This window comes from Musca domestica, unplaced genomic scaffold (genome assembly GCF_030504385.1).
Source record: "Musca domestica strain aabys unplaced genomic scaffold, Musca_domestica.polishedcontigs.V.1.1 17, whole genome shotgun sequence".
NCBI classification, from domain to species: Eukaryota; Metazoa; Arthropoda; class Insecta; order Diptera; family Muscidae; genus Musca; species Musca domestica.
This window is the reverse complement of record NW_026712230.1, coordinates 4932164-4956009: the sequence shown is the minus strand read 5'-3', so window position 1 is coordinate 4956009 and position 23846 is coordinate 4932164. Positions and strand designations below refer to the sequence as shown.

At 33.5% G+C, this 23846-nt stretch overlaps 1 protein-coding gene across 5 annotated transcripts in view; it reads right to left on the bottom strand.

Moving 5' to 3' along the window:
• LOC131800348 (RING finger protein nhl-1-like) overlaps positions 1 to 23846 on the bottom strand; it is a 163285-nt gene that overhangs the window by 88237 nt on the left and 51202 nt on the right. Inside the window, exon 1 of one of the 5 annotated variants that reach the window (XM_059120404.1) lies at positions 15266 to 15909. The exons of the other annotated variants lie outside the window; for them this stretch is intronic. The gene's annotated coding sequence lies outside the window, so the exon portion shown is untranslated. Of the gene's footprint in view, positions 1 to 15265; positions 15910 to 23846 lie in introns of those variants that run through there. 5 annotated transcript variants of the gene reach the window in all.

The window sequence follows — 23846 nt, the reverse complement described above, 5'->3', positions numbered from 1 at the left end:
TCAGTCCATTTGGGCTTATATCGGCCATTTGGAGCACAATTAACCCGAAATCGGATGAAGATATATATGGGAGCTATATCCAAATCTGAACCGATTTTCTCCAAATTTGTTGTATTTACTTTAAGGCTAATCTCGGTCACATGTGCCAAAATTCGGGCCATTTGGGCTGATATTGGCCATTTGGTGGTCAATTAACCCGAAATCGGATGAAGATATATATGGTAGCTATATCCAAATCTGAACCGATTTCGATAAAATTTAAAACAGCTATTTCTGTGCTCCATCTAATACCTGGTACCAAATATCACGGTTGTGGAGTGCATAGTAGGAATGTGAGGGATTTAAAGATCAAATCGGATGAAAGATATATATGGGAGCTATAGCTATATCTGAACCGATTTTCTCCAAATTTAATATACTTAGTTCTAGGCCAAACCCGGTTGGGTGTACCAAAATTCAGGTAATTTGGACTGATAGGGGACATTTGGTGCTCATTTAACCCGAAATCGGATGAAGATATATATGGGAGCTATATCTAAATTTGATCCGATTCTCACCAATTTCAATAGGGTTCGTCCTTGGGCCAAAAAAATATTGTTTGGAAAATTTCATCTCAATCGGATAATAAATGCGACCTGCATTTTGTTCACAAGAATACATGGACAGACGGACGGACGGACGGACGGACGGACGGACAGACGGACGGACATACATAAATCGACTCAGAAAGTGATTCTATGAAGGTTCTCAAAAGTAACTATGGGTCTATCTCGTTTCCTTCTCCATGTTACAAACAAATGCACAAAGACATAATACCCTTACCACTATGTGGTGTAGGGTATAAATATGAATTTTATATTTTCGGTGTGTTGTATTTTCAGGATTTTTTTTTTTTTTTTTTGTTTTTGCTTTGCTATTTTTTGCGTTTTTTGTTTCTTCTCATTTTCACATTGGATAAATTAAAACGGGTGCATTCAGCTGAAATTAATGTTTTTCGTATTTGTTAATGAATACCAAATGGTTTGCCTCAAAAAAAAAAAAAAAAGTGGCACAACAAAGTTCAGTGGTTGAGGGTCATTTGCGATGAATTTGTAACACACTGAAATAAGGACAGTCTAGAAAGAGAGTTTTTACATGTTTTTTTTTTTTTTTTTTTTTTTTTTTTTTTTAATTAGGTGAATTAATACTCTGGTTCGCTTCAAGAATTTTAATACCTTAATGTAACGCATTCAACAAATTGGCGAGCTATTATGGAAATGTGAGTTTTCTTTGCCATTGAAGAAATGCCGTCTAAACAATTTAATCCTTATTTAATTTACCACTAATTCTAAGTGAAGCAGAACACTTTTCAATCAATAATTTTATTTTTTGAATAATAATTATTAAATAATTAATTTAAACTTTACAAAGTAAGTATTGCCTGATGTAAACACAAAAAATCTAATTGTTCCATAAATTCGACATTTGGAGTCTAGCTAGGGATATCCGTTCGTCTAGTGCGCAAGATAACTCTAGAAGGGAGTATCCGATTTGATCCAAACTTGGTACGTCGGATATTATTATCAAACGTAGATCGAGTTCGGAAATGGTCAATATCAGTCCACTCCTTATGGTATCTTTCCCCATAAAAAGTCAACATTTTCACAGAAAATAATTTACTTCATAGAACAAGAAAGGATCATCCGATTTTATTCAAATTTTGTAGATCTTAATATCCTTCTAGAATCTCCCTCACAAGGTTCAACATCTTGAAATATCCTAAAGCTTGTAAAATGTGAAATAAAAGTTCAGTCTATGTCTGATGGGAAGATGTGGGTGTTTCAGCCTACCCCTGCTGGTACCTTCTCCACAAAGAGTCAAAATTTTGAATAACCAAGTAGCTCATAAAACGCGAAATGAGTCAAACTCCTAATCGCACCTCCTATGAAAAAAAAATTCACACATCCCAATATTTTATTAACACAAGATCTGTTGTAAAAGTGGGATATATCGGTTTACTCCCTCTTATACCACCTACAGAAAGGGTTCAAACTGTTGAATAACAAAACTTCCATGAAATGCAAAGTAAGCATAGGATTCTTCTAAAATTTCACACATTCCAATAATTCTTCCAACACAATATCTGATGTGAAGATAAAGATAAATATCGGCTTACCCCTGCGTACCTCCCCCAGAAACGGTCAAATTTTTGAATAGTCCTTTCAAATTTCAAACATCCCAATATTTTTACCAACGCAAGATCTGGTGTGAAGATGGGGTACATCAGCCATTCCGGTACCTCAATACTTATACCTCCCCTAACTTGCGAAACTAGTCAGCAATTCGTTATAACTCGGTACATCTAAATATTTCTCCCAATCAGAGATCTGATGTGAATATGGTTTTTATCGGTCCACTCCTTCTTGTACCTCTCCCACAAAAGGTTACAATTTTGATTAAAAATTATTTGCATAAAATTGGAAATAAATGTTCGATTTATAATAATTTTGCTTCTCCTAATATTTTTCCACTTTACCTGGTACTCCACTCGAATTTCAATACTTTCCAAAAATTATCACATACCTCATACAATTATACCAGATACGAATTTGAAACAGCACCACTCTCTCCCTCATAAGGAGGTCAACGTAACTTTAAATGTATTTCAATATACTGACATAGGTTGAAGGTACACATTTTCAATTTGAGTAAAAATTAACCCTAATACTTTAATTATTATTATTATTGTTATTATTATTATTATTATTATTATTATTATTAATTATTATTATTATTATTATTATTATTATTATTATTATTATTATTATTATTATATATTATTATTATTATTATATTATATTATTATTATTATTATTATTATTATTATTATTATTATTATTATTATTATTATTATATTATTATTATTATTATTATTATATTATATTATTATATTATTATTATTATTATTATATTATTATTATTATTATTATTATTATTATTATTATTATTATTATTATTATTATTATTATATTATTATTATTATTATTATTATTATTATTATTATTATTATTATTATTATTATTATTATTATTATTATTATTATTATTATTATTATTATTATTATTATTATTATTATTATTATTATATTATTATTATTATTATTATTATTATTATTAGTATTATTATTATTATTATTATTATTATTATTATTATTATTATTATTATTATTATTATTATTATTATTATTATTATTATTATTATTATTATTATTATTATATTATTATTATTATTATTATTATTATTATTATTATTATTATTATATTATTATTATTATTATTATTATTATTAGTTATTATATTATTATTATTATTATTATTATTATTATTATTATTATTATTATTATTATTATTATTATTATTATATTATTATTATTATTATTATTATTATTATATTATTATTATTATTATTATTATTATTATTATATTATTATTATTTTAATTATTATTTTATTTATTTTTTATTTTATTATTTTTTTGAAAAAATGCGCAAAAAGGGAATTTGTTACAACTACAACTTTTTTCTAAGTCCTGAGATAACTCCGAAAATTTGTTACTATACCATGGTGAAATCTATTGTTTTTTATACCCTCTCATATGCTCATTTTGTTTTTAAATGTAACAATGTGCATTATAATTAGCTTGAAATTATATTAAAAAAGACAAATCCACGGCCTCATTTATATATTTTAAAGGGTTCCAGTTAATAATGTGCAATTGGGACTACGTGAAAAATTGCCAGCAAATGAACATATTTTGGTTTGTCGTACTTCAATAATGTCTGCACAAAAATAACTCTTTCAGAATTATTTTTAAAAAATCCAAAAATACAGTCTTAAAAAAATGTTCTGTAAACTTTCGCGATTCGAGCTATATTTTTCATTTTTTTTCCTTGGCTCCGACTCAGTATTTTCCGAAATATTCATCAAAGTTCCCAGAAGTAATCATGTTCACTACTGAAATACGTTTCGGCGAATTAATCTAATAAATTGTTAAAGAAAACAAATTGGATGCAATGCAATGAGGAAAAAATAAATATTTATGCAAAAAATACTACGACCCTCCTATAGACCTATTAAAATTTATGGCCAAGTATTTGTCTTTCTTCGTATTTTTTTATTTATTTTTTTTTCCTTAAATTTCAGATATCCTCTTTTATGGAATCGCTCATATTTCGTATGTATGCACACAAATATATCAGTTTATACCATATCCTCGGTAGCTCTAAATTCATGTACACAAAATATACAAACAATTCAATAATTCTGTGATGTCTGAATAAATTCAATTCAAAAATCTTGTAAACAAATATCAATGAAACGTTGCAAAAAAACAAGTATCTACATGCAATTACTTTTCAATCTTTTTATTTATTTCTTTTTGTGTGAGTGTATGTTTTTTATTATTATTTTTGCATTTCAGTGCATAAAGCAAACGTCATAATACATGGTCTGCAAAATATTTACCAACTGGGGAGTGAATAAATGGACCAATTGCAGAGTGAATGAAAATATGTAAAACTATTAAAAACTGTCAAAAACTGTTGATGTTTTGAGAATTTATTTTTCGGTAGAGATATGAGCTTTATAAAATGGAAAAAAAGTAAACAAAAAACAAGTAAGCAAAGGCTACAGTCGAGCGGGGCCGACCGTTGAATACCCTACAACACTATAATAAATGATACATTTTATATAGGCGAGATACTCGAAAGAATTCCACAAGATATTGTGACAAATAATAAAAGAAAACCATCAGGTTTCGTTCTCTAATTTTCGAACGATGGCAATTTTAACTAATTTGCTCATTTCCAATTTATTGGTAAATGGTCTTCCTAGATCTGGAACCAATATTTCCCAAAGACCTATAATCTCTCAGAAGTGGGAAAAAATTAACATTTATTATTGGTTTTTGACTGAAACGCATCTATATGAGATACAGACATTTGACTATATTCTTCAACGAAATCAGCGTTAATGAAATAGTCAGAAGTGCGTCTTTCCTGTATTTGTGAATTCTCCAAAAAGTCACTGGAATGGACATTTTCGTATTTTGTCTACAAAAGTTGGCAAACTCCTTCACACATTGAATATTTTTGGATGGCCATCCAAAGCTGCTTGGCTTTTGCAATATCCGGTAACCCCCATTCAAATGTGCGTGAGGACCGGGCGATAATTACGACCTGCTGACAATTTTGCAGTTTTTGGTCCATTTCAACCCCTAAATATATGGCGATCATCTCTAAAAAGAGTAGACTTCTATTCTGACCCTCATCTTATCCCCATGCAAAATTTCGTAAGGATCGGTCCATAAATGCGATCTGTATATGATATCCTGATATCCTAACTACTTAGTTTTGTTAGCTGTAGAAATATTACCGAATGTTTAATTCAAAATGAAAATATGCCAAAAATATGACAAAATTGAAATAAATATGAGAAAATGTTACAGAAACAATATTTTCATCTTTAGAGAGATATTTTAAGGCGATTTTTTAGACGTTTTTTCTTTCCTGCCAAGAGGCCATTCTGAATTAATGAGAACTGTCGAAATCAGTTCAGCCGTTCTCGACATATATGAGATCTTTCAAGCATATCTTCTTTGATAGACATATATATCGCACATATATTGCTATATATCCGATTTGTTGGATCTTAACATCAATGTAAAGATCCGAAGTAACCTTTTCATGGCCTTGTGATTTCGCCGGGATTTAAAATTTTCGCGGTTTAATGAAAAATTTTGAATTTTTTCAACAAAAAAGATATGGTCTATTTTACCAGCTAAATATTATCCGATGACCACCCAATTTGGTAGGCTACTTCCCCGCCCTAAACTCTAGCTACATGCGAAATTTCGCGTCGATTGGTATATAATTGCGACCTGTATAGCTACTGCAAAATCCGGCATTTTTTCAGTATTTGGTCCATTTCAACCCCTAAATATTATGCGATCATCTTCAAAAGAAATAGGGTTCTATTCTGACCTTAACCCCACCGCCATTCTAAATTTCGTGAAGATCGGGCCATAATTGCGACCTGTAGAGTGATTACAAATTAACATGGACAGACGGACAGACGGACAGACGGACATACATAGCTAGATCGACTCAGCTCGGCGAGCTAGGAAGATACATATATACTTTCCTATATGGGAAACCAATATTTCGAGGTGTTACATAAATTCTGGCCCAATCAAACTTATAATACCCCCAACACATAGTGTTGTAGGGTATAAAAATGAAGAGAATTCAATATCCTACAATAGATGGGGAAAATTTTGAAATAGGGTGTTAAAATCATTTATCATATGTAATTTGAGAAACGCCCTATACGTTGATGAGTAAAGCCTTGAAAAAGGGGTATTGAGTAAATGAACGATTTGTTAAGTTTCAATATGGGATATATTGGTCTACTTTCGTTTATTTTCCGTTACGGACACCTCCTAATTTTTGGTTTTTTAATGGAATTTTCAACTGAAAAGTGTGAAATTTGTTATGCGAAGTTTTCAATGGATACAAAACTCCTCTGACCAAATTTGGTCCATTCCGATTCATATTTTTTAATGATTGCATCCATATTTTACAATGGAATTGCTTGAAATTTGGCTTTTGACCTTCGTAATGGGTATCAATTTCTCGAATTGATTTTTTTTTTTTTTTTTTTGGGCTTAGGATCGTAGAACGTTTATAGGTCCACTTTTTGCTATAGCCTCCATATAACTGTACCACCAGATTTAAGGTTTCGGTTATTATGTCACAATTTTAATCCGAATTTACTATAATCTGACAGTGTTCCCAATATGTAAGCAATATCTCTTTCATAGAATAGTCCACATAGGTCTTACTTTTGGTACAGTACCATTAAAACTGTACCTTTTTTTATATTCCATATTTTTATGATTTAAGCTCCACTTTTCTCTGGAATTATTTAGAATTTGGGTGGAATCCGCCTTCTCTGGCCGACATTTCTAAGCCACCCGTCCAACAGCGTACAAAATCATTTTGGTGAGAATTTTTTGAAATTCCAAAAAGTGCATGAACTTACACCGCAACATAAAGAAAATAGACTCAAGAGAGCTAAAGAGTTGCTTCGCTTGGCCTAAAGTGGTGAACTGCCGAATTGGCTTTTCTTCGATGAGAAAATATTCGTTGTCCAGCAGTTTGTAAACAAACAAAATTATCGTGTTAATTTGCAAAGAAGTCAGGTAAAAATGTGCACCTTCGGTTGGCCACCAGAACTTAAGCGCCGGCCATGGTGATGATGTGGACCGCCATAACAGCCGATGGTCGCTCTCCGCTCGTATTAATCGACCGTGGAGGTCGATGTTGTATTAAAGCCTTGGGCATGCAAACATTTTGGCCGCAAAACTTGGACATTCCAACAGGACTCAGCACGTGCCACACAAGAATTGTTACAAAATGAGGTTCCTCGCTTCATTTCCAGCGCACAATGGCCATTAAAATCTCCGGATACCAATCCGTTGGACTATTGTGTCTGGAGTATTTTGGAAAGCAAGGCTGGCACTAAAAAATACCAAAGTTTCGATCACCTCAAGCAAGCGCTTTGCCGGAAATGGGCAAAAACACCGCAGAGCAACATTCCGGCAACGTGTGACGGTTTCATTGGCCGTTTGAAGGCCACAATTCGTGCCAAAGGCAACCGATTCGAACAAATCTAAACTTATTCAAAAATTTGATGCTATTTTCGACATATTTTTATCAGTCATTCATTAACATTTAAAAAAATGTAAAAATTACTTTGACTTTGTTCCAGTTTTTTATCTCACCCTGTAGATAATGATGTAGGATTTAGAATACTTATATACAATATCCTTTTGCCTTATTTGTTAATAGAACTCCTTATATGGTTGCAGTTGAATATGGGATAAAACGGTCCGCAGTTGTGTATTGACCCCATATAACGGTGCCTCCAGATTTTCGGTATTTCGAAGGATTTTATCCCAATTACCCACAAACACAGTTATAATGCGATATTTCGGGTTATCATTAGGTAATAAAATTCCTTGCGAAAAAAGGTTTAATATTTCCATTTTACTCCTCGACAAAACTGTTAAATGTAGGTTTACTCTTTGGCATCCATATAACGGCACCTCCTGTTTTTTATGTTTTTATGTTTTGGTTTGGTTCAAATTTCTAAGTTATCTTAAATTTTTAAGTTTGTTTGAAATCAATACAAATTACAAATTTTCAAGTTTATTTTATTCAATCCCCAATTTGAGTTTTGCTATTTTTGTTGTTATATTGCCGAAACTTCTGCAAACCCATTGCCCTAACGCAGATATTTCATATTCTTCATTATTTAATTATCCCCAGAATAATTTTAGCCTATCGCAGAACAACAAGGACATCAACAACAAACGACAATGTGTAAAATTCAACTAAACGATTATAACCATTCAAACCCACGCACAGACACACGTAAAAATTGAATTCGAACAATTTAGGCTAGCTATTTCCTTCCGACAAAAAATGTTCAATTTAATCAACCTTGACAGATAACAAATTCCCAAGAAAAACATTGAAATTGTAGGTTACAAAAACTGACACCACCATTGTAGATGACGAAAAGGAAAATAAATTTGTCATGACAAGAAACTTCTACAACGGCGACTTTTCTATAGTCATCGTATAATATATTCCTATGCCGGAAGTTTGCAGGCGTTTTTTTTTTTTTTGTTTTCGTTTTGCGGTGGTGTGTGTTTTTGGCGAAATTCGTGATTGACTTAATTGTATTTGGCAAATTAACCAAACACAACAAATGTGGCCAATAAACAAACAAACGCAAATAAAAAACAATGTCTGGTTTCAATTTCTCAATACCGAGAAAAATACAACAAACTGTGCACGCAGTTCAATGTTCTTTTATTTGTGGCCATGAAATTTTGAATTGAATTTTATTTAATGAAACGAAAATAGTGTTGTAATGCCTACACACATTTTATTTGTGTTATTGTTGTTACATTACTATATTTTAATACCACCAGCGTATGTACGTATGATGTTTGCATTTTCTATTAAAGAAATAATTAGTATACGACCCAATGTACTCAGCATGTGGTAAATGTAACCAACTACATTAGTGTGTTTGTATGTACACCCATTCGCCGCCTGCCTTGGGCTTATATATCGAAATATTATTTACATAGATTTTACTATTTACAAAATGCATGTTAATTCTTATATAGTTAGATTACATAAAATTATTACATTCAATGCCAAATATTTTATTATAATCCAAGTCTAAGGTTGCCAAAATATATTCAAGAGCAAAATAGCATTGTAATGTTGATGTGTTAATTATATCTGGTGTGGTGTGAGTTTAAAACATTTGATATTAAATATTAGAAAACGTTATACCGGGAAATTGCTTTTAAGCAGTTAATGCATTCAACTAGACCATAATTTAAAGTTTGGCCTGAATTAAAGCAATTAATTATTTTTTTTTTTTTTTTCGCGGAGAAAAATGCAAATTAGGTCACTGCAGGTGTTCTAAGACCTAAATATAATAATGGATATGTTTAATTTTCATCGAGAACTGACCATATACAAAATATCCCATTTTACACGAAATATTTAGATATAGCAAATTATAAAGAATCGCTGAATTGTTTCGCAAGTTATGACAGATAAAATTATTGAAAATTGTGACCATCTGTGTGTGAGGGAGGTACCAGAAGGGGTTCGCAGATATATATCAACTTTTCAACAGATCTTGTTAGTACGTGTGAAATCTGAAGAGAGTTGGAAGCATATTTCGCTTTCTTCCTTAGCGTTTTGTTTTTCAAAATATTGACCCCCATGTGGGGGAGGTACTAGAAGGAGTGGACCGATGTATTCAATCTTAGCACCAGGTCTTGGGTTAATAAAAATATTGGAATGTGTGAAATTTGAAGACAATCGGACTCTTATTTCACATCTTATAAGAGTTGTAATTATTCAAAATTTTGACACTTTGTGGACTTTGTGAGGTACTTGATGGAGTGAACCGATATTGTCCATTTTCTCCCTTGACCTAGCACTGATGCAAACATTAGGATTTGCAAAGTTCGAGCAAAATCGGATCATCCTTTCTCTTTCTGTGCAGAAAATACATATTTTGAAATTTTCGACCTTTTTTGGGGGAGGTACCCATCTCCGAACTCGATCTAAGTTTGACAATAATATTACGATGTACCAAATTTGGATCAAATCGGATACCGCCTTCGAGAGTTAACGTGCGCCCCAGCCAGCCAGACAGACAGACGGACGGACATCGCTAGATCGACTCCAAATGTTCTGAAACGGATTTGGTCGAAAGAGACCTAGGGTTTCAAACCGTTATTTCGACTAGGCACGTTTTGACCGTATCAAATGATATATACCCTCTGTAGCCATATGGCTGAGGGTATAATAATAACAGAGAAATCGACAAATATTTTTAAGAGTACTTCAATCGCAAACATTTTTCCTGTTTTCTTACATTTCCTTACAATTTAAGATAGGTTTTCGAGTGCAGAAACGGCTTCTGGTGAAAAGTAGCAAATATTATGAATATTTTCAAATTAATCAAACCTAAACAGTTTATTAATTATGCAGCAATTAGAAGTGTTGTAAATGCTTGCAAGAAAATCTTTTTTAGGATCAGAATTTGCCAACTCTTCTCTCGAAAATTTCACTCTCGAAACGCTCCTTTCAGACGACTTCCTGTAACAATTTTTAAGAATTGTTACAAGTTTTTGGGTAACCGACCAGACTAAACAGTATAAAAGGTGGCGCAAATGTAACCCTCCGATTAGAAAATGCCATAAGCTTTACGATTGGCCCCATGAACACTTGCGAAACAATGTTCCAGAACGCGGAATAAAAGTGACTATTTATTTGACCAGTAATCGGTCGGTGACTTTGGCACAACGTGAATTTCGTCGCAGATTTCCTTACGCCTACTGGCGAAACACTGCGACGTTTAACCGCTCGCCTCGAAGAGACTAGCACAACAAAAGATACTGCTAGGCGTGGCAGACTCCGGAGTATCCGCTCTGCAAAGAATATTGCTGATGTAGCCGAGGATGTCATGGAAGCGCCGTCGCCGTCAAATGGCTATCAGTCGATGGTCTTTACAACAAATGTTGGTACAAGATTGAAAGATGTTTCTGTACAAAGTCCAGATGGTGCATGAGCTGTTAGCTACAGTCAGCTAATCGCGTCTAACATACGCTCAAGCCATCCTCAATCACCAACGAGAACAAGATTATTTTCATCAAAAATAATCATTAGTGATAAGGCCCATTTCCATCTTGCAGGTACGTAAAAAAAAAAAAACAAAATTTAGGCTTCTGGGGCACTGAAAATCCGCGTGTAACCCTCGAAGTGCCATTACACCCGCTCAAAGGCACTGTATGGTGTGCTGTATTCGGAGGAGTAATCGGAGGTTTTTGTTGAAGACGTCGCGGCCCAAACGATCAACGACATTTTTGCCGCAACTTTATGAGTTAGGATTGGAAAACATGTAGTTCCAACAGCACGTGCCACAATCGATATGCTGAAGGATGCATTTCTGAGCGTCCATTCCCCTCGTTTTGGCGATTTGCATTGGTCAGCAAGATCGCCAGATTTGATGGCTCCAGACTTATTTTGTGGGGCTTTTTAAAGTCGCGGTTTTATGTTAACAACCCTAAGACTCTTTCAGCTCTTAAAGACAATATCTCTCAAGAATGTGAGGACCTATCGCCGAAAATGTTGGCCAAAGTAATGGAGAATGCCATAAAAATAGCTCAAATGACAATAAACTGTGGCGGCGGCCATTTACTTGACTTGTTTCGAAATGAGTATTTAAAATGGTGGCTCTTTTTAGGTGAAGTACCATAAGAGGTTTAGCCGATATCTATCATATTCACGCCAGATCTTGTGTTAATAAAAATATGGCGATTTGTGAAATTTGAAGACAATCTAAAGCTTATTTCGCATTTTATGAGAATTTTGGCCATTCAAAATGTTTACCCCTTTGTGGGAGAGGTATGTAATAAATTGGGATTGCACAAAATTGAACTATCCCTTCAAGTTCTATAGGTTAATTATTTTCTGCGGAAATTTTGACCTTTTGTGGGGAGGTACAGGAAGGACGGGCCGATGTTGTCCATATCTGAACTCGATCAAAGTTTGACAATAATATTACTATGCACCAAGCTCGGATCAAATCGGATGTTCTCTTCGAGTGCTATCGTTCGCACTAGACAGACGGATGGATGGACGACAACCCCTAGATCGACCTAAAATGTCCTGAAACAGATTTGGTACAAAGAGACACAATTACTTTTAGCAGAACCTAGAATTACCAGTGGGCCGGTGTTGCTCATCTCCGTTGTACAAAATACTTTGTACATACTTTTGAGTGCGGTTGAGGCGTTGGGAAAAACTAGCAGTAAACAATCAATATTCAAAAATTACATATTTCGCAGCCGCCATAAAAAACCACATGTGAACAATTCGGTGATCTTGTGCGCTGACGCATACGATGTGTCAGATAATAAAGGTTATGACCCACACGCACAGATGTCGATGCGCTCAATAGATGCACAAGACCACTAGAATGAAATGACAAGCAGCCCTGCAATGTTCTCCATTCAATATTAGAATAGATAAGAACAATTGTGTGACTGCGACTAGGTTAAGTTAGATTAGTTTCAGTAGTACGTAAGGGAAATATTTTTGAAATAAAACTAGAATTGAATCAACAGCCAAACCATTCGGTTTGTTTTCTTTTCTCATTACATTGGTACTTCAAGCCAAATACAAAGAATTGAAATAACACCCTAACGAAGCGGTCGTGTTTCTTTTCTCACAGAAAAAGGGATAGAGTCGACAATCGAAGAGTGAGATTGGACCTTATTCTACTTTACATCCGTAATCGATCTCAGTTTGGTACAAATTTGTCTGTGTACCACGTTTAGACCAACACAAATACGGAGAGAACTAATGGAACATGGCTATATTGGCTCTAAATGTCTAAAAATTAGCCATGTACTTACAACCATTATTTGAATAAGACATATTTCGACCAGATCAAATAATATATAACCTCTATATGGTATTAGGCCCCTGCTAAATCGTTTTTACAAAATATTGCAGTCATAAACTAAACCTGCATGTGCCGAAATGATCTGTAATTCACACAATTTTCAATATTTTTCCAATGAAATCTGGTGGTTAAAAAACTCCTATTGACGAAGAAATGTCTTGATGAGGATATAAGAAACCCTGAAGAACAGACTCGTCGTAGATCGAACTTCAGTTTAATCGAATGAGAAATATTGTGTATAATATTTCATTTAAGTTTTGTTCGCCATTCTTTCTTGAAACTGAAGATAAGTACGACAAGATGGCATTTTTCCCCAGTGAAATGTCCCAGAACAATTAATGTAGTTAAGCTCTCACGCACAAGATATTTCGATGGTCTTTTTATACCCTCCACTATACTATGGACCTAAAAAATATTTATATTCTTGATCTATTTAAAATCCGATGTCGATTTACCGACGTCCGTCCGCCCGCCTGTTAAATCATTATAGCTTCAGAACAAAATGAAGTAGATTTATAAAATTTTAGGCAGGACTTTTGTTATTGAAAATGGGCTATAGACGTCCGATCTGTCTATATAGGTCAAAGTTTTTGTATAGTCCTCATAGGAGTTTATATCCAGATATGAGGTATTTAACTGAAGTTTTTTACATCTTGAAATTTTGTTCCAAATGGCGGAGGGTATTAAAAGTTCGTCCCGGCCCGAGCTATTATTTTGTTTATTTATATTTTTGTCTATCATGCACATCCATTTGCGTGAATTATTATATGTTATTTGTATTCAGAAAGAAACATGTATCACGGCATATCTCACTTGAGTGAACTCCGGCGATGCGGTGTTATATTATGGGAGTTATCTTCGGGTTCAAATATCAAGACGAAAATGAAATAAAAATAATAAAATTAGAACAATTAAAAATACTACAAAATAAGAACCCTCATTTGATATGACTGAAGAAATGAGCTGCAAAGACGATTTCATACTACGGAGTTCAGGAGCAAAATTTGATACGCAATAATTCGACCTACGTTGGATCCGCCCTCTAGAGTTCTTAATATGCACACCAACCATATTCAACCTTAAAAAAGGATTTTACACCCCCAGTCTTTGATTCAGAACTTTATTTATAGGACCCGTGCTTTTTTTTGACAAGTAATCGTGATTCACACAATTTAGAATTTATTTGCAAAAATAATCGATTTGTGTGCGGAACTGGAGCAGAAATTTTCATATGAGAGATTTTTTCCTTCAATTTTCAAAAAAAATTGTTTCACTTCATTTTACACGAAACATGCCATCATCATTCGGTAAATCTTATTTGGGACATTGGATATTTTTTCTAGAGAAAGTAATTCAAATCATTTGTTTTTTTTTTTATACAGAATGAATTTCACAAAAATAGACGTAGGCACATCATCAACAACTTTGTGAATATAAAGATTTGTCATGAGATAGAAATAAAAAACACAGCACCAACAAAAACATTCATCATTTCACACTTCATCCATGATTATTACATACAAATGTACGTCCACTTTGGATATTGCATTCACAGAATGCAGGCAGGCACATACGATTTACAACACCATGCCTCCTCGTCGAGTATGAACGGCACCTTATGTTTTGAATATATTTTTTTCGGGATAGATGATTTAATAAAGTTGAGAATAGATTTATGAAATACTCAGGGATTGTGAACAATAACAATAACAACAACATCATCATCACGATTGTCGTCACCAACAACGTTGTCGTCATTTGTAGAAACATCTCCAACACACGTTGATGGCGCACTACAGACAGCAGTTTTCATGAGTTGGAAAATTTTAAAATAGTTTATTCTCTCTATTTCCTCCCGGCAAGGCAAGGCAACATGAAAAACAACAACAGCCAGATAGCACGAAGAAGAGCTACCACATTCATGATAGATATTTAGGTCATAATCTGTAGGAAAAATTCTATTTTTTGTTAGTTTTATTCTTGAGTTTTTTTCTTTTTCTTGTCAGTGTTTGTTTTTATTTTTGTGAGCGCCTGCCTCGTCACTAGAAAATATTATAGGAAACACGAAACTTCTTCCTTAGCTTTACTGCTTTTTCGTCTTAGTTACTCTTGTTCTTCTTCTTGTAAATGTTACCAAAAAACGAAACGAAAACTTACCAACAACAATTTTTTTTATTAAAAACTTTGTCGCAACTGGAAAATAGTGGCGAAAAGGCAACAACAAATGGCAGACATCAAATGCAACTGGTTGGCAAAGTTTAGTTTACTTAAATAGTTTTTCTTTTTTTTTTCTTTTGGGGCTGGAGGGGAAGTTATATCTTTTCTGTTTTTTAACTAGATGCTGTTTCTTTCGTTACACACTTTTCTACACAGAACTTATTTCTTCCTCGTCTTCTTTGCTTAGACGAAATTTAGAAGAATTTAAAATTATCAGAATCTGAGCACTTTTGACGAAAACGGAAACTACTTTGGGAAATTTAATTTTCTGTGCTTCGTTTTGTTTGTTTCTCCGGTAACTTAACTTAAAGTTGCTTAAATTTAATTTTAGAAATCACATAATTGAATTTATTTTTTTCTTCTTTCTATAAAAAAGACTTGTTCTTTTTGTTTCTGTGTTTGTGTATTTCTTTTTTATGGGAGAGGGAATAACTAGTAATATTACGGCACGAATTCGTATGATTTTTGTTCAATATGAAGAAACCGACTGACTTGAATCAAGAAATTATTTTTGGTGAAAAATTCTTGGACGGAGCACTGGTGGCGCGTGTGAACAAAACCGTCAAGATGTGAAAGAAAACCTAAAGGCGAAACGGAACAATTTTCAAATTACACCAAAAACAAACAGCATCGTCTTCGTCTTGTTCCTCTAGCCATAGCACCCATATGTCGGGAATTGTGCACGACGAGCAAACCAGAGATTTTTCTGTGGTTTTCCACTGCGCCAATGATTTAATGGCGCAAGTGAGTTGCTACAATTGGCTCAGAGAAAATATTATTTTTGGCCAGAAACAAAGAGAGACACTGAGAAAGAGAGAGAGAGAGGAAAGATCGTATTTGTCTACAGATGACAGGGATGGGATATTTGAATTTTTCAAAAGTGAAACAAGTCAAAAATAGTAAATGGTTCGCAATGTTCCTTAAATTACAATTTACAAAACATAAATAATTTACAGCTCTTGAGTAGATACAAGAAAGTAAGATACAACTTCGTTGTAGAGAAAAGGAGGAAATATTGAACCCAAAATTTCATTGCAAGTCTCGGAACAAAGTTAATATCGTAACATAATAGTTTTTAAGTAAATTTAATTCAAAATTTATATATTTTTTATTTCGTGAAATTTAGCAATTTTTCAAATTCGCTGTAAATTTTCTTAAAATTTCACTTTGATGTGGAAAATTCCCCAAACACCCAAAATAGGTTTTGGTTATTAGGCCAAACTTTTTAAAGTTCCTTACATAGATGTTACAATACATAAAGGGACTAACTCGTTTCACAACTGGTTTGAAATACTGGTCAGGTTGGTTCTCTTTTCGGTTTAGTCAGTACATAAGTATCATATTTACCATCTATGTTCCCAAATTTTAAATTAGTTAAAAAGTTATAAATACAGGATCCACATTTGGTACACCCCTTGTATAAAGACACCTATGGATTTTAGTTATTCCAAAGGTTCTGATAATATTTTCTAATCGATTCGGCTGAAAAATTGTATTTTGGTTAATTATTATGTAAAGGGAACTCAATAATATCTAAATTAATATAGGGCCATGAAATTTAAATTTACTCCAGAAATTTAAAATCCTTTGGTGTCGTGCTCTGACTTTGTCGCGCGCAAATTGAGTTGAGGGGATCTTTTCAAAATTTTTATAACTGATACCTACCAGATTCCGGGTTTCACCCAATTACGTTAAAGTAATTTTTCGTGATGGAAATACCCGGCAAGCCGGTTATTCGACCGAAAGTTCGGATACAAAATCCGGTTTTTATCCGGTTCTATAAAATGGGTATCATTTGAAAGCCTAGGGAAATACATATCAAACAATCTTGTAACGGGAATTTTCGAGAAACCCCTAAAATAGAATTATTGAGTATTAAAATCTACATACTACATTATAGCCTACATCTCAAGGCCAAAGAAAGATGTAAAGTTTAGAAAAAACGGTGGATCGCGTAGCCCATGTTGGACATAGAACCGAATAAAAAGCGGATTTTGTATCCAATCTTTTTGTCGAATAACCGAGTAACCAGGTATTTCCCTCACTTTTTCGTAAACAGTTTTCAATACCTTCCTGTGATAAACATTTCAGGTCAATCAGAGCATAGCCCCTAAGTCAAATATAATGTCAAGAGGTGTTTTAGACTCTAAAAACCAAGTCGCGGTTATATGGAGCCTATATCACAATTTGGAGCTATATGAATATCCTTTTGCAAGAAGGTTTTTGCTTATCCCTTGGGAAAATAATTTGCCGATTAACAGCAAATTCGGTTGAAAAATATGATTAAAAAACAAAATTATCGAAAATCGGGTGGTGGCTATGCCAAATCGTGGACCTATTGTTTAAAATAAAAATATCGGGATTGAATATTAAGGACACTTCCATTAGACTGTTAGAGAAATCGGTTGGCAAAGTCTTCAATATACGGCAAAATCAACAGTTCCGATTTTCTGCTAAAGTGATTGTTATATATTGATATTTTTATACCCTACACAACACTATGTGTTGGGGGTATGATAAGTTTGATTGGTCCAAAACGTTTGAAACACCTCGAAATATTGATCCTTTACAAAGGATGTTATATATGAATCTTCTTATCCCGCCTGTATCCGTCCGTCCTTCTGTTCATGTTAATTATGGTTCGATTCGCACAAAATTAGTTATAAAGTTAGGGGTGAGGTCAGAATAGAAGCCTATTGTTTGGGAGGAGATAATCTCCAAATATTTCAATTATTTATTACATAAAATATTTCGGGGTTCAAATGGACCGAAAACAGAAAAAAATCTGATTTTTCACTTGCCCTACAGGTCATGAATAATGTGAATATTTTTTTGACAATATTTTGTCAAATTTTATTGCATGCGATTTTTTAACTTTACTTACAATATTGCATTGTACATTTTGTAATATTTTTTACACCCTACAACACTATGTGCTGGGAGTATTAAATACAGTTCGCAACTATCGTCCGATTCTCACAAAATGTTTCATGAAGGTTAGATTAGGGTCATATTTTGCTAGAAGTGGAACAAAATCTGAAAATTTTCAGATTTTGTAGTCACTACATAGTCGCTATACGCGTCACAATTTTGCATGAGGTTAGAATTTAGAACTGGGCTGGACAATAATCGGCTAAAATGGATTAACATTTTTATGAAAATTTTTTTTAATGCCTATCAGAACGACAAAGGTTTAAATATAGGGCAAAAGTCACTGATCAAAACCAAATGTAAATTTTTGCAGGACTGCAAAGGCTAAAATTAATTTGAACCGGTGGATCCAATATATTAAAGTGTTATAGGAAATCACATGGTTAGCGCCGCACGACTATAGCCTTTGTTTACCTGTTGAATGGCAAATTTAAAATTTTTTATTAAAATATGTGGCTTAGAAACATCAAAATACCAAATATTCGGAGTTACTTCCAGCCGTATTCTGCCACGGCAGGCAGAATACGGTAGGGTCTAATATGGGTATTTCGAGTTGTTACAACTGGAATGACAAAGTACCCTATGGAGGGTATAAAAACTTAAAGTATTTACGGTTTCAAAGGATTTAAAAAAACTAAACCTAGCAGAACTTGTTAGAACTTTATGAATATTTTCCATATGAAATTTCCAGGGAGACCTTTTAATGGAACTATAGCCCAGTATTTACAGTTGAGCATTTTTCGATAGAGGTAAATAAATTATTCAATTATTTTCACCACAAGCGAATATCCAAACTGTTAATTTTTCTGGATATATGGACTCCATCCAACCATTGTCTGTCGCGGTCGGCCCTTAAATGCTACCTTAACGCGAATTTCTTCTCAGTTTTAATATTTCATACTGACGAAAAAATCTTTTGGATAATTTAATGTAGCACCTACACCACTGTACATATGTTAGTTCTCCCCACAAACATTCTATTACAATTTGTGCTCTCCAAATAAATGAGCAGAGAAAAAATTCCTCTTGTACTGCTAAGAAGCTAAGAAACGTCAAAATAATAATCGACCCAGTCGAGAGACATACGCAATAAACCGATCAACAGGAGAAAACTAAAGAAACTTCTTTGTTGCAGTTTTCTTTCTTCTGTACTTTTCGAGTATATATTACAAGTGTACAAATAAATTTAACAAACATACCTACATTTATATGTTTCTATATTATATGAGCGTATTTTTTCCTCATTTTGTTTTGCTTTGTCGCCCACGGTGGCACTGTTTAATGTTGTTAAAAGAAATTGCTTATTTCGTGTAAAAACAAATGTCGCCTTCATACATATATATCCATATGAATGTATATTGGACATATGTATGCCATAAAACGTGTGTGTGACAAGCAAAAATGATCAATACTATGTGGAAAAATACAAAATTTTCATTTTGCGTATTGAAAAATATTTCGTTGTGATATTTATTGTTTTATAATTGTATCCGATCGATAGTAGAAATTATTATTTGCAGTATGGGTAAGGAATTTTCCAATTGAGTATTGGGAAGAGTTATATATATTGGAGTTAATTATTTATATTCCAATTAGAGTCATTATTGAAATCAACCTCTTGTTATTGGTTGGAGTTTATAGCTTGCATTTTGGAAAATAGAAAATTTAATATAAATTGAAGAATCTCACTTTAAAATCAAATTAAAATATCGATAGCTGATTGCATTGAACTTGTCTCACTAAATCTAACCGAAAGTCAGCCACAATGAAAACAATCGAAAATGCATATGTATGAGAACAAGATAATATACGTAATTATGTATGAATAATTAATTTAGCCCTTCAAAACGATTAAATACCAAAATCCAAACATTTTTCATGTTAATGCCCACAATATGCTTTTGGATTTGCCGTCGTGTAAATAATCAAAAAACTTTGTCACCAACGCAAACCGTCTCGACCAGCCTGATCTGAGCTACAGCAAAAATCACTTTTGTCTCTTATTTTAAAAACTCAATATTTTTTGCCGTGATTCCTACCTGAAGAGGAGGATCGCATTCTCTCTAGCAGTGGAATATCATTTATATCGAAGGGTTTCCTTTATCAATCCAGAAAATATTTCTTACCTGAAAAGAAGAAAAAAATAAACAAAAATATAAAATTAATAAAAATTAAAAAATATAATCTCCCAAGGATTTTATTAATTTAATAGAATCCTGGTTTTAAGCTTAACTCAGAAATACTTAATTCATCTATCGACTAATGTAATCAAAGTCAGTCAATTTAAAAACATACAATCTTTTATTTTTGAAGTTTATCTTGTTTAGGTGTGGGATGATATGGTTATGATTTATTTGTTTCCATATTCGTCATTTGGCCTTTCTGTTTATTATTGGTATGAGATCATAAGAGCAAAGATTTCCATGTCGTGTATTGGCTACAACAGTTAAGATTTTCGATCATCAACCCACTTTCGCCAAATATATGTTCGCTGTATGCCTTCGCGCAGACCCTATGTGGCCATGTAAGGCAAAGATGTCCCAACATTCATTGAATTTTTCAATTCCAAGTATGAATCCACCTAGTTGCGTCTGTGTCAGTGGATGCCTCCATATTTCGAGGTTGATCGTTTGGCCTTACGATGCTGTCAATATTGTAACATATGGGACATACATCCCTAAGATATTAGCATTTAGTGTAACAGTCGAGATATTATACCAAAGAACATGAAAAAAATGTGATCAAAGACATCCGCTCCGATTTTGGGAGCCGAGAATCGTACTGAATAAAATATGGTAAATATGGAAATTGAAAATTTTGTACCTTTGTGTGTGAGGTACCAGAAGGGGTTCGCAGATATATAGCATCTTCACAGCAGATCCTGTGTTAGCAAAATTGTTTGTATGTGTGAAATTTGAAGAGAGTTGGATGCCTTCTTTGAGCGTTATGTTTTTCAAAATTGTGAACCCTATATGGGGCAGATAGCAACAGAAATTGTTCGATCTCTACCATGTTTATAACAGATCTTGTGTTGATGGAAATATTGAGATGAACCATGTCTGGAATAGAATCGGATTTTAATTCGATTTTTATGAACTCCATGAATATTCAAAATTTTGAGCGTTTGTGGGGAAGGTACCAGAAGGAGTGGACCGATATATTCCGTCTTACTACCAGATCTTGGATTCATAAAAATAGTAGGATGTGTGAAGTTTGAAGACAATCGGACTCTTACATCATATTTTTAAGAGTTATAATTATTCAAAATTTTGACTCTTTGTGGGAGAGGCACTTGATGGAGTGGACCAAGACTATCCATTTTGGCACGAGTCCTAGAAAATTAGAGCAAAATGAGATTATTGCTTCCCTTTTTGTGCAAAAAATATATTTTTGAAAATTTCGACCTTTTGTGGGAGATGTACCAAAAGGAGTGGACCGATATTGTCTTAACACCAAAACTCGGGTTAACATAAATATTGGGATGTGTTAAATTTGATTGTCTTCAAAGTCTTACAACAAATTTTATGAGAGCTGTAATTATTCAAAATTTTGACCATTTGTGGTAGAGGTACTTGATGGATTGGACTGATATTGTCCATTTTCACACCTGACCTAGTACTGACGTAAATATTAGGATATGCAAAGTTGGAGCATCGGATTATCCTTTCTCTTTCTGTGAAAAAAAATATATATTTTTTGAAAATTTCGACCTTTTGTGGGGGAGGTACCAGAAGGAGTGGACCGATATTGCCTATCTCCGAAATCGATCTAAGTTTGACAAAAATATTACGATGTACCCAGTTTGGACCAAATCGGATACTCCCTTCGAGAGTTATCGTGAGCACCAGACAGACGGGCGGACATCTCTAGATCGACTCCAAATGTTCTGAAACGGATTTGGTCCAAAGAGACCTAGGGTCTAAAATCGTTATTTCGACTAGGCACGTTTTGACCTATCAAATGATAAATACCCTCTGTAGCCATATGGCTGAGGGTATTAAAAACGGATTTTTGTACATTAGCTTCATATTTGCTTCACCGAATCACATACAGTGATTCGAATTAGAAGTGAAATATTTCGAATTAATTTCTCGAAATTCTCGAATTCCGGTTGAATTTTTACAAATTACAAATAGAAATCTCGAACTACAAATGAATTGTTACATGGAACTACAAATGAATCAATATTAAAATGTATCGAGTTACATCCGAATAAGCTGTAGCTGTTGGCTAAAGCCTAAAAATTGTGGAATATATCGGGTTCATCCAAATGGGAGAAGACAAAAAAAATCTGCAGAAAGACTTTATAGTATAGTACGTTGACGACCCGATTCATCATTTGAGGTTTTTCAATTATTTTTCCCAATGGAAATTGAATCCTTTATGTCGAATTAAAGCCGATTTTAAAATCGAAAATCTGGAGGTAAAGGAACTCTGGCCATTTTCAAAACCAAACATCCATTATCCAAACTTGTTGGCCAAAATCTATACATAATATATTGGGGCCTCTATTTTAATTTTTAACAGACAGGCGGACATACCTTAATAGCGCGTTTGTTACAAAAAACTATCCTTCTGCAGTTTTGTAGGGAATGTGGACAGGCGGATGTCAGACAAATATAACGACTGGTCTTCACTATCCCTTTTAAGCAAATTGAAAAGCGGGCATTATGTGGTCCAACGGCGATATTTCACAACATAAGAGAAAGAGACTTGCTGATTAGCAACACTGAATCTCTATTTATTTTTGCAGAAACTATAAAAATGTAGAAAAATATTAAAATAATCCTCCAAAATAATTTGGTTAAATCTGCAATCAATACCATGCTTTATGTTTGGGTTTTCCCCTCAAGACTTAACTTTTTCCATCATAATCCAAATGTATTTTTATCCATCGCCACCGATTTCTTGAACGTTCATTTTTGGAATATAGAAACAGTTTCAAAATCTTCATGAAAATCATAAAAAATGGAAAATGATATCTAATCGAAAAATGTAATAATGAAAGATAGTCAAAATTTTAAAGACAAGATAAAAATAAATACAAAAGCCTATTTTGTTGTAGTTGGAAAATTTTAGAAATCAATCGGTTCGTATTTTTTTAAGGTCTACATAAAGTTGACCAACATGGCCTGTATAAGGTGGGCCAGCAAACCATCTGGCAACTAAGTTTGACTCTTTGACGACCAAGTTTATTGTCGAATAGTTGTCAGAAGTAGTCTTCTTGGGCGACCAAGGACTACATAAAGGCGCTACTGTTGACAACAATTTGACAAAAAACTTGGTAGTTTTTATACCCTCCACCATACATAGTATGGAGGGTATATTAAGTTCGTCATTCCGTTTGTAACTCATCGAAATAAGCATTTTAGATTCTGGATCAGCGTAAAATTCTAAGACGATTTAGCCCCGTCCGTCCTTCTGTCCGTCTGTTGTAATCACGCTACAGTCTAAACGAATTAAGGTAGGAAGCTAAAATTTTTCACAGGACTCTCTTTTGTCTGCTGGCAGGTCAAGTTAGAAGATGGGCTATATCGGTCCCACGATATCGTATAGCCCCCATATAACGGTACCCCTCGATATTCAGTAT